Below are 10,089 nucleotides of genomic sequence, written 5' to 3' on the forward strand. Positions count from 1 at the left end.
ACTGCAAATTAGGAGTTGGCAGTTGATTTTCCTTAAAGTTGCACTTTACTCGTAACAACTTGATAAAAAATAGTGTTCTTTAGCAATGAACATACAGTGGGTACGGAAAGTATTCAGACCCCCTTAAATTTTTCACACTTTGTTATATTGCAGCCATTTGCTAAAATCATTTAAGTTCATTCTTCTTCCTCATGAATGTACACATAGCACCCCATACTGACAGAAAAACACAGAATTGTTGACATTGTTGCAGATTTATTAAAAAAGAAAAACTTAAATATCACATGGTCCTAAGTATTCAGACCCTTTGCTGTAACACTCATATATTTAACTCAGGTGCTTTCCATTTCTTCTGATCATCCTTGAGATGGTTCTATACCTTCATTTGAGCCCAGCTGTGTTTGATTATACTGATTGGACTTGATTAGGAAAGCCACATACCTGTCTATATAAGACCTTCCAGATCACAATGCATGTCAGAGCAAATGAGAATCATGAGGCCAAAGGAACTGCCTGAAGAGCTCAGAGACAGAATTGTGGCAAGGCACAGATCTGGCCAAGGTTACAAAAAGATTTCTGCTGCACTTAAGGTTCCTAAGAGCACAGTGGCCTCCATAATCCTCAAATGGAAGACATTTGGGACGACCAGAATCCTTCCTAGAGCTGGCCGTCAGGCCAAACTGAGCTATCAGGGGGGGGAGGGGAGCCTTGGTGAGAGAGGTCAAGAAGAACCCAAAGATCACTGTGGCTGAGCTCCAGAGATGCAGTCAGGAGATGGGAGAAAGTTGTAGAAAGTCAACCATCACTGCAGCCCTCCACCAGTCGGGGCTTTATGGCAGAGTGGCCCGACGGAAGCCTCTCCTCAGTGTAAGACACATGAAAGCCCGCATGGAGTTTGCTAAAAAACACCTGAAGGACTCCAAGATGGTGAGAAATAAGATTCTCTGGTCTGATGAGACCAAAATAGAACTTTTTGGCCTTAATTCTAAGCGGTATGTGTGGAAAAAACCAGGCACTGCTCATCACCTGTCCAATACAGTCCCAACAGTGAAGCATGGTGGTGGCAGCATCATGCTGTGGGGGTGTTTTTCAGCTGCAGGGACAGGACGACTGGTTGCAATCGAGGGAAAGATGAATGCGGCCAAGTACAGGGATATCCTGGACAAAAACCTTCTCCAGAGTGCTCTGGACCTCAGACTGGGCCGAAGGTTTACCTTCCAACAAGACAATGACCCTAAGCACACAGCTAAAATAACGAAGGAGTGGCTTCACAACAACTCCGTGACTGTTCTTGAATGGCCCAGCCAGAGCCCTGACTTAAACCCAATTGAGCATCTCTGGAGAGACCTAAAAATGGCTGTCCACCAAGGTTTACCATCCAACCTGACAGAACTGGAGAGGATCTGCAAGGAGGAATGGCAGAGGATCCCCAAATCCAGGTGTGAAAGACTTGTTGCATCTTTCCCAAAAAGACTCCTGGCTGTATTAGATCAAAAGGGGGCTTCTACTGAATACTTAGGACCATGTGATATTTCAGTTTTTCTTTTTTAATAAATCTGCAACAATGTCAACAATTCTGTGTTTTTCTGTCAGTATGGGGTGCTATGTGTACATTCATGAGGAAGAAGAATGAACTTAAATGATTTTAGCAAATGGCTGCAATATAACAAAGAGTGAAACATTTAAGGGGGGTCTGAATACTTTCTGTACCCACTGTACATTCCACATTAATAACTATGCTACCAAAATTAGTGTGTGCTGTAAATTGCCTCCAACATTGTTCCTGTTTCTTTTTGATGGAGACTGCCGTTTTAGTGAAGCCCAGAGCCCCAGAGCAGCAGTAAACCTTTAGGCTGTCAGGAGATCGACCTCTACATTTTTGGCACAGTGCCAAAAAAACAGAGAGCAACTGAGCATGTGCAGAGCAGGGAGAGACAGTGTATTACTGAATTTTAAACAATATAGTTACTTATTATTAATGTTCTACTTTAACTGACAAAAGGGGCCAGCCTGAAGGGATCTAGCAGGACTAAAGTTTCACCTTAGACAATTGCTTTGTTTCTTTCCGTGTTGAAATCCTTCCTGGTTCATCCTTATCAGGTAGTGTTTGCCTTTTTGCTTGTACTCTGTTTCTTCCTCTTCCTCAGGCACCACAGGCTCTTCTATTTCTGCCTCCTGATTCTCAACTTCCCTTTTAGAAGGGGACTTTCTCTTCTGGGGCATCTTTCCATTACTCTTGTTCTTCCACCCCATTTATTCTAAGTTTGCTGGGTTTTTTCACTTATTTGGGAGTACTGTGCATATACATGTCCTGATTTTTTACATTATTTGCACGTTTTTTCCTAGATGTATTTTCTGGAAACATGACCTTCCTCACTGCAGTTAGCACACCACACTTCCCTACATTCCTCTTTTTTGTGTCCGTTCTTACAATTACTGCAGAAATTACCCATCCTATCAAATAAGATGTCTCCAAAAATGGCAATGTTCTTTACTGTACTGGGGTAAGTACACCTTTACCACCACAATTTCTTCTTTACACTGCAGAATACTCTCCACTACTTTCAAACTCTTGTCCTCAAAACTCCTCTTAGTCATGGAAAGAAAGTCTCCATACATTTCTTTCACAACCAATGCAACGTTGAAGACCCTCCACTTCTAATAATTCAGCAAAGTCAACATTTTCTATTTCTGGATTTCAAAGACCCCTTGCAAAATTTTTCTCACAAGGAACACCAAATTTTTTCTTAGTGCCATAATCCTTGACCAGCATGAACGCTCAAAGTGTTCAAATCAAAGAAAAGCACTGAGGAAAATTGGCTCCTCCACGGATGACTCCATATTTGCCTAAACCTCCTCCAGGAGACCTAGAGAAGCAACCACTCCTCTGGGGGTTCAATATCATCCACTTCAATAGCAGCATGCAATGGCTGGGCTACACCACAAGGCAAAGATGGTCTGTCGCTTGCTAACCTCTAACTCAGAATCTTGAGCTGGGTCAAAGCCAAGAATCAATCTTTTTTGTACCAAATGCAGCTGTTTCAAGCTGTTTGCCATCATCAATGCAGTGTATGAAAACCATGGCTTCTATGGATTTGGGCCTGAGACCACATATTTTATGCCATTTCAAAAATAGGATTGAATGAGGCTTCTGCTGGGGGTGTTGAATACTTGCTCCCCACTCTGTGGTTCCTCCCACACTCTGAAACTTTAGATGGTGATGGTGAAGGTGACATGGAATCTAAAGCAGAGCATAGGGGGACCATGGAAGCCCCGTGGTGTGCATAAGCTACCAGCTCTCTATCCATACACTATATGTTAATACCACCTTCCAGGAATTCAGCACATCTAACCACTACCTTAAGCATTTATTTTACTTTTAACCTTGTCCTGTTAGGGCCTCATAGGTATTGCTTTATACAATATATACAGTATCTCACAAAAGTGTGTACACCCCTCACATTTTTGTAAATAGTTTATTATATCTTTTCATGTGATAACACTGAAGAAATTACACTTTGCTACAATGTAAAGTAGTAAGTGTACAGCTTGTATAACAGTGTAAATTTTCTGTCCCCTCAATATAACTCAACACACAGCCAATAATGTCTAAACCGCTTGCAGCAAAAGTGAGAACACCCCTAAGTGAAAACATCCAAATTGGGCCCACTTAGCCATATTCCCTCCCCGGTGTCATGTCAGTCATTAGTGTTACAAGATTTCAGGTGTAAATGGGGGGGGGGAGTAGGTGTGTTAAATTTGGTGTTATCGCTCTCACTCTCTCATACTGGTCACTGGAAGTTCAACATGGCACCTCATCCCAAAAAACTCTCTGAGGATCTGAAAAAAATAATTGTCGCTCTACATAAAGATGGTCTGGTCTATAAGAAGATTGTCAAGACCCTAAAACTGAGCTGCAGTAAGGTGGCCAAGACCATACAGTGGTTTAACAGGACAGGTTCCACTCAGAACAGGCCTCGCCATGGTCCATTAAAGAAGTTGAGTACACGTGCTCAGCGTCATATCCAGAGGTTGTCTTTGGGAAATAGACGCATGAGTGCTACCAGCATTGCTGAAGAGGTTGAAAGGGTGGGAGGTCAGCCTGTCAGTGCTCAGACCATACGTCGCAAACTGCATCAAATTGGTTTGCATGGCTGTCATCCCAGAAGGAAGCCTCTTCTAAAGATGATGCACAAGAAAGCCAGAAAACAGTTTGCTGAAGTCAAGCAGACTAAGGACATGGATTACTTAAACCATGTACAAAATATATATGACTCCTGTGCTTGAGGGGTTATCTTGAAACTGGTATACTGAGAATGCGATTCAGGATGAATGGACGTAGTCCCGGCTGTGCTGCCCCTCTCAACAGGATGTGCTAACCCAAACAGACTCTCAAAAAGGAACGGACAGAGGGCGCACCAGCCTAGTGCATTATCTTTACAACAATATATAAAATAGCATACACATTGTACTCACAAAACAAGTTGGAACACGGGCAAACATGTGCAAGCAACTCTGATGAAGGGGGACCACCCCGAAACACGTAAGCGGTTCTTTGGAGGTCCACATCCCACCACGGCCTGCATCAGCAGAGGAAGACCAGCGGAGAGTCTTGGTGGTCCTTGATTGCACGTTTGCCCGTGTTCCAACTTGTTTTGTGAGTACAATGTGTATGCTATTTTATTTTAATAAATTGTTGTAAAGATAATTGCGCTAGGCTGGTGTGCCCTCTGTCCATTCCTTTTTTATTATTTAAACCATGTCCTGTGGACCACAGGGCAGTATTCCAACATAATACCGACCCAAACACACCTTTAAGACGACCACTGCCTTGCTAAAGAAGCTGAGGGTAAAGGTGATGGACTGGCCAAGCATGTCTCCAGACCTAAACTCTATTGAGTATCTGGGGGGCATCCTCAAATGAAAGGGGGAGGAGCACAAGGTCTTTAACATCCACCGGCCCTGTGATGCCGACATAAAGGAGTGGAAGAGGACTCCAGTGGCAACCTGTGAAACTCTGGTGAACTCCATGCCCAAGAGGGTTAAGGCAGTGCTGGAAAATGATGGTGGCCACTCGAAATATTGACAGTTTTGGCCCAATTGGGACATTTCCACTTAGGGGGGTACTAACTTTTGTTGGCAGTGGTTTAGACATTAATGGCTGTGTGTTGTGTTTTTTGGAGCGGAGTGCAAATTTATACGGTTATACAAGCTTTATACTCACTACTTTACATTGTAGTGTAATTGAAGTGTAATTTCTTCAGTGTTGTTACATGAAAAGCTATAATAAAATATTTACAAAAATGTGAGGGATGTACTCATATTTGTGAGGTACTGTATATTCCTAAAATGCATTTAAATTGAGATTTTTAAACATTTTTACGCAAGTGAAAGAACTTCCAATGCAGCTATAAATATTTTAAAATTTACATGTAATAGCATTTATCCCTTTGAATGTTCTGGTTTCAAGAACCCAGAGGTTAACTGCACCAAGCAGGATTTTTTCTAAAAACCATAGGAAAACACATATGGGTATATGTTACTTAAATGTTACAAGGCTATTTTCTTTCCAGGTCAAATGGCATTCATTAATACAGAATAGAGTGAATAAGTAAAATATCACATTATAGTCACTAGATGAAGCTGTTGATCATAAGAAAAAAGTATTTATTCCCTATAGTCAACGGCTCCATCTGGTGGCTATACCGTGGTATGATTCAGTTATTATGACTAAAGAACTTAAAACCATGGATATGTTTAGAAATAAAGTTCAAACAGTCCTTGCGCAAATGGTGCAAACAAATCACCACTGTGACAAACGTGGAAAAATACCTTAAAATCCTGAAATAAAAGTGCCATGCGTGCATGGCTCCTACTGAGGAAAGCATGTGTCCTACTGAGGAAGTCCAATCAAAGGACGTAACGCGTGAAGGGGGGATAGCCACGCCAGTAATATCATCCGTGGCCATATTGGAGAGTTTACTGTGTGGTGAGATCGGGACAGTCTCATTGTAACTTGTTTGTATTAGTACAGTATGTGCATTGCTTTTTTTGTACAGCAAGTGTTTTTTAATCCTTTTAAGATAGAATACATTTTTCTATAGAGATCACTTTGGATCCTCTCTTCTATTTTGCAAATGTCTACACATGCATATGAGTGGTATATATGGAGATAAAGACAGCAGTTATTGGCATATTCCTGCATTTGCCCAAAGAATCTTAATCCCATCATCCGATTCCAGCAACTGCCAAGAGGGGGGATTTAAAGTATTGTCTGACCTCGTTATCTTTGATGAGATCAAACAAACCCAGAGGTTAACATTCAATTTGCACATTGGGAGAATGCACACATGACACTTTAATTTCAAGATTTGTAAGATATTTTTCCACGGTTGTCACGGTGGAGATTTGTGATGTGTTATGTGTTTAGTTTGGACTTTATTCATGATTTTGTTATAAGTTGCTCTTCACTGTTATTATATATTGTTAACCTGGGGCAGTGGTCTCCAAACTGCGGCCCGGGGCCAAATGCAGCCATTTGTTTTCCTATATCCGGCCCTTGGGGCACTATTCCTCCCACTGATACAAATGATGGGGCGTTATTCCCTCCACTGACAGCAATGATGGGCCACTATTTCTCCCACTAACACCAATCATGGGGCACTATTCCTTCTACTGACACCAATGCTGGGGCATTATTCCTTCCACTAATACCAACAATGGGGCACAATTCCTTCCACTGACACCAGTGAAGGGGCACTATTCCTCCCATTGGCACCAATGATGGGGCACTATTCCTCCCACTGACACCAATGATGAGGCACTATTCCTCCCACTGATACCAAAGATGGGACACTATTCCTCCCACTGACACCAATAATGGGGCACTATTCCTTACATTGCTGCCAACAATAGTGCGTCATTCCTCTACCCAATACCAAATATGCGTTGTTTACTCCCACTGATGCCAGAACAATGGCCACAGTCTGGCCCCCCTAAAGTCTGAAGGACAGTAAACTGGAGCTTTGTTTTAAAAATTTGGAGACCCCTGAGCCAGGGGGTGTTGTGAAATCACCTTTTAGGGCTCATTTACACTTGCTTTGTCTTCAATACACATTAAAGCACCTACCGCTTCAACATGCTTTTTTGATGTGTATTTGGTGCTTCTGCGATGCTTCAGTTGTGCTTTTTTGAAGCTTGGCAGATGCCCTGTGTGTGTGTGTTGATATCTTATACCTGCAATACCTGCAGAACAAAGTGAAGCTGAAGCTGAATTAAAGCCTCTCAAAAGCTTCAGACGCTTCAAACGAGCTGTGTCATAGACTTCTATGGAGGCTTTGAAGCACCGCTAAAGCAAGATGGAGTATCATTTTTTGAAGCAAAGCAAACACAAGGTGTAAACAGGACTGTAAGCTAACCATTTTATTTAGCGACAGGGGCTTTGATTGGCATTCAGAGCCCTTTAAAAAATGCATGTCTGAAGCCATATTTTGAAGCAAGTGTAAACGAGCCCCAGGGCTTATTTACACTTGCTTTGACTTCAACACACAATAAAGCGCCTACTGCTTTTTTTTTTTTTTTTATGTGTTTTTGATGTTTCGGTTGTGCTTCGATGATGCTTCAAGCAAGTTTGGTCATAAACCTCTATGGAGGCTTTGAAGACGCTTTGAAGCACCACTAAAATGGCATGGGGTATCATTTTTTAAACAAAGTAGAAACAAAGCAGAATGACTGTAAGCTAACCATTTTATTTGGTGACAGGGGCTTTGACTGGCATTCGGAAAGCTTTAACAAAGCATGTTCGAAGCCTTAATTTAAAGTGTAAACTAGCCCTAACAGTGTTTTAGCTGGCAACTATTGATTTTATTTTTGCACTTTCATTTTATTTATTTTTAGTTGTCACTTTTATAATTATAGATTGCGCTCATCGTCCCTTTTGCACTATTTGATTTTATGCACTTATCTGGTGTTTCAATTTATCGAGTCTGCTCTTCTGCGTTAGTAAAAGGAAGGAAGCATTTAAAAAAAAAAAAAAAAAAAAGCTTCTTGACATTCTGTAATGCCTTGCTTTGCTCAATAAATAAATACTGACATATGATACCAGATAAGTTAATGATTAAATGCATAAGAGTGAAAATAGGAACTGACATGACACTGAAGATATGTATACATCAGCAATAGGATTCTGTTAAAAAGTGGAAAGAGAATATTCTGTTCTATTAATCTTTCTTTTCATACATTTTGATATTTTTTAAAATATTTAGGCATTTGTCAAGATTTGAGAAAATGCTTGCGAGCTTCTATGTCAATACCTCCCATTCTAAAAATGAACAGTGAATCGCACACACCTGACACACTCTCAATTGTATGTGTAGAGTCTAGACTATATCAAACAAATAAATGGTGCCACGCTCCACACTATAAATTATATGTTACAAATCAATATGTGTGCCGCCATAAAATATAAGTGCTGCCCCTTTAAATGTCACTATACAATTAAACCTCTATCATAACAACAGAACCATAAATAAAAATACATATGTGACAAAAAATTCAATGCCATGCATATAACATATGTAAATAAAAAATCTACTATAAAGTCCTCTTGAATAGTCCCATCCCATTGAGGAAACCATGTGACCCTGTGGCACAACACGTGGGGGAGGGGCTTGCTGACGTCACAACGCATCAGGAGAGTTCGGTAACCAAATGCTGAGGATTAATTTTTTTTTTGAGGATTAATTCTTTTACTTATAAAAAAGAGTGAGGGGAATGGCGCTGTCTAATGATAAAATATGTGTAAGACAGGCCCGGATTGGCTAATCGGGAGCACCGGGAGAATTCCCGGTGGGCTGGTCAGTTTTTTGGCTGCAAGGGCCGTTGTCATGGCCAGGGGCGGACTGACCAATTTGCCTGGGGGGCCCCACGCAGGGTGGCAATTTGCCCGATCTGATCCCCAGGACACCTTAGTGTGTGCACTAGACTGGTTGCTAAGATGGCCAGCCGCCTGGCGTCTAGCAACCAGTGACGTGCAGAGAAGAGGACCCAGAATGCACAGCGGAGGAGGATCTTCCTCGTCCTCCTCTGCGCCTATTGGAATGTGTGGTATGTGGCTCCACCCACTTCCTCCCTGCATCCTTACTGTGCGGCCGAGAAACTGCCTGACTGAGCCATCAGGAGACCCCAGAGCAGGACTGAGGTAAACTGCTGCTTGAGGTGATATCTCCTGACAGACACCAAGAGAGCCCGAGGAGAAGGAGAACACTTCCTGAACCAGTGAGAGAACTCAGGGCAGGGGTAGGCATCAGTTCAACAGCACAGCCAGCAAATTTGCTGCATGTGTGATTTGCTCACATTGTACTGTATATCTCTGCTCGTGTCCCTTTTTTTCAGTGAGAACAGCACTGCCAAGCCTCTCCTACACTGTTTACATACATAGCCCCACCTCCCAGCAGGATAGGATGTCTGGCTGCTTACTCACCCGAATGCAGCTGGAACATGATTGCTATGCTGCCCTGTCACTCAGCGCTGCACCTGCCTCCTCCTGAAGTCCAGGCTGTGCTTCCCACACATTATCCTGGAGAATTAAAGGTCTGCTGGAGCAAGGGGGGATAGAGCCAGGGGCCTCTCTTGTCATAGTTGTACAGAATGGTGAACATGTGTGCAGGGAGGGTAAAGCAATAGAACATATGGGGGGCTGTGTGTGTGTGTGGGGAGCACTGTTCATATAATGGGGGCCTTTGCATTTCCTTAGCAGGGACAGTGTAACTAACTTCTTGTATTGAGAGACCCCTGTGTGTCCTGAGGATGGGGGGGGGGGGGGGGGGGGGCACTGAACTTATAATGGGGACCCCCTGTGTGTCCTGAGGGGGGGGCACTGGACTTCCTGTGTGCCCTGAGGATGAGGGGGCACTGCACATCTTATAGTAAAAAAAAACCCCTGTGTGCCCTGAGGATGAGGGGGGCACTGTGCATCTTATAATGGAAACCCCCTGTGTGCCCTCAGGATGGATTGGGGGGATGTGCGTCTTATAATAGAAACCCCCTGTGTACCCCAAGTGTCACTCACCCCTCTCTCTCTCACTTCTC

The sequence above is a fragment of the Pelophylax lessonae genome (genome assembly GCF_965119305.1).
Source record: "Pelophylax lessonae genome assembly, chromosome: 11".
Lineage (NCBI taxonomy): Eukaryota > Metazoa > Chordata > Amphibia > Anura > Ranidae > Pelophylax > Pelophylax lessonae.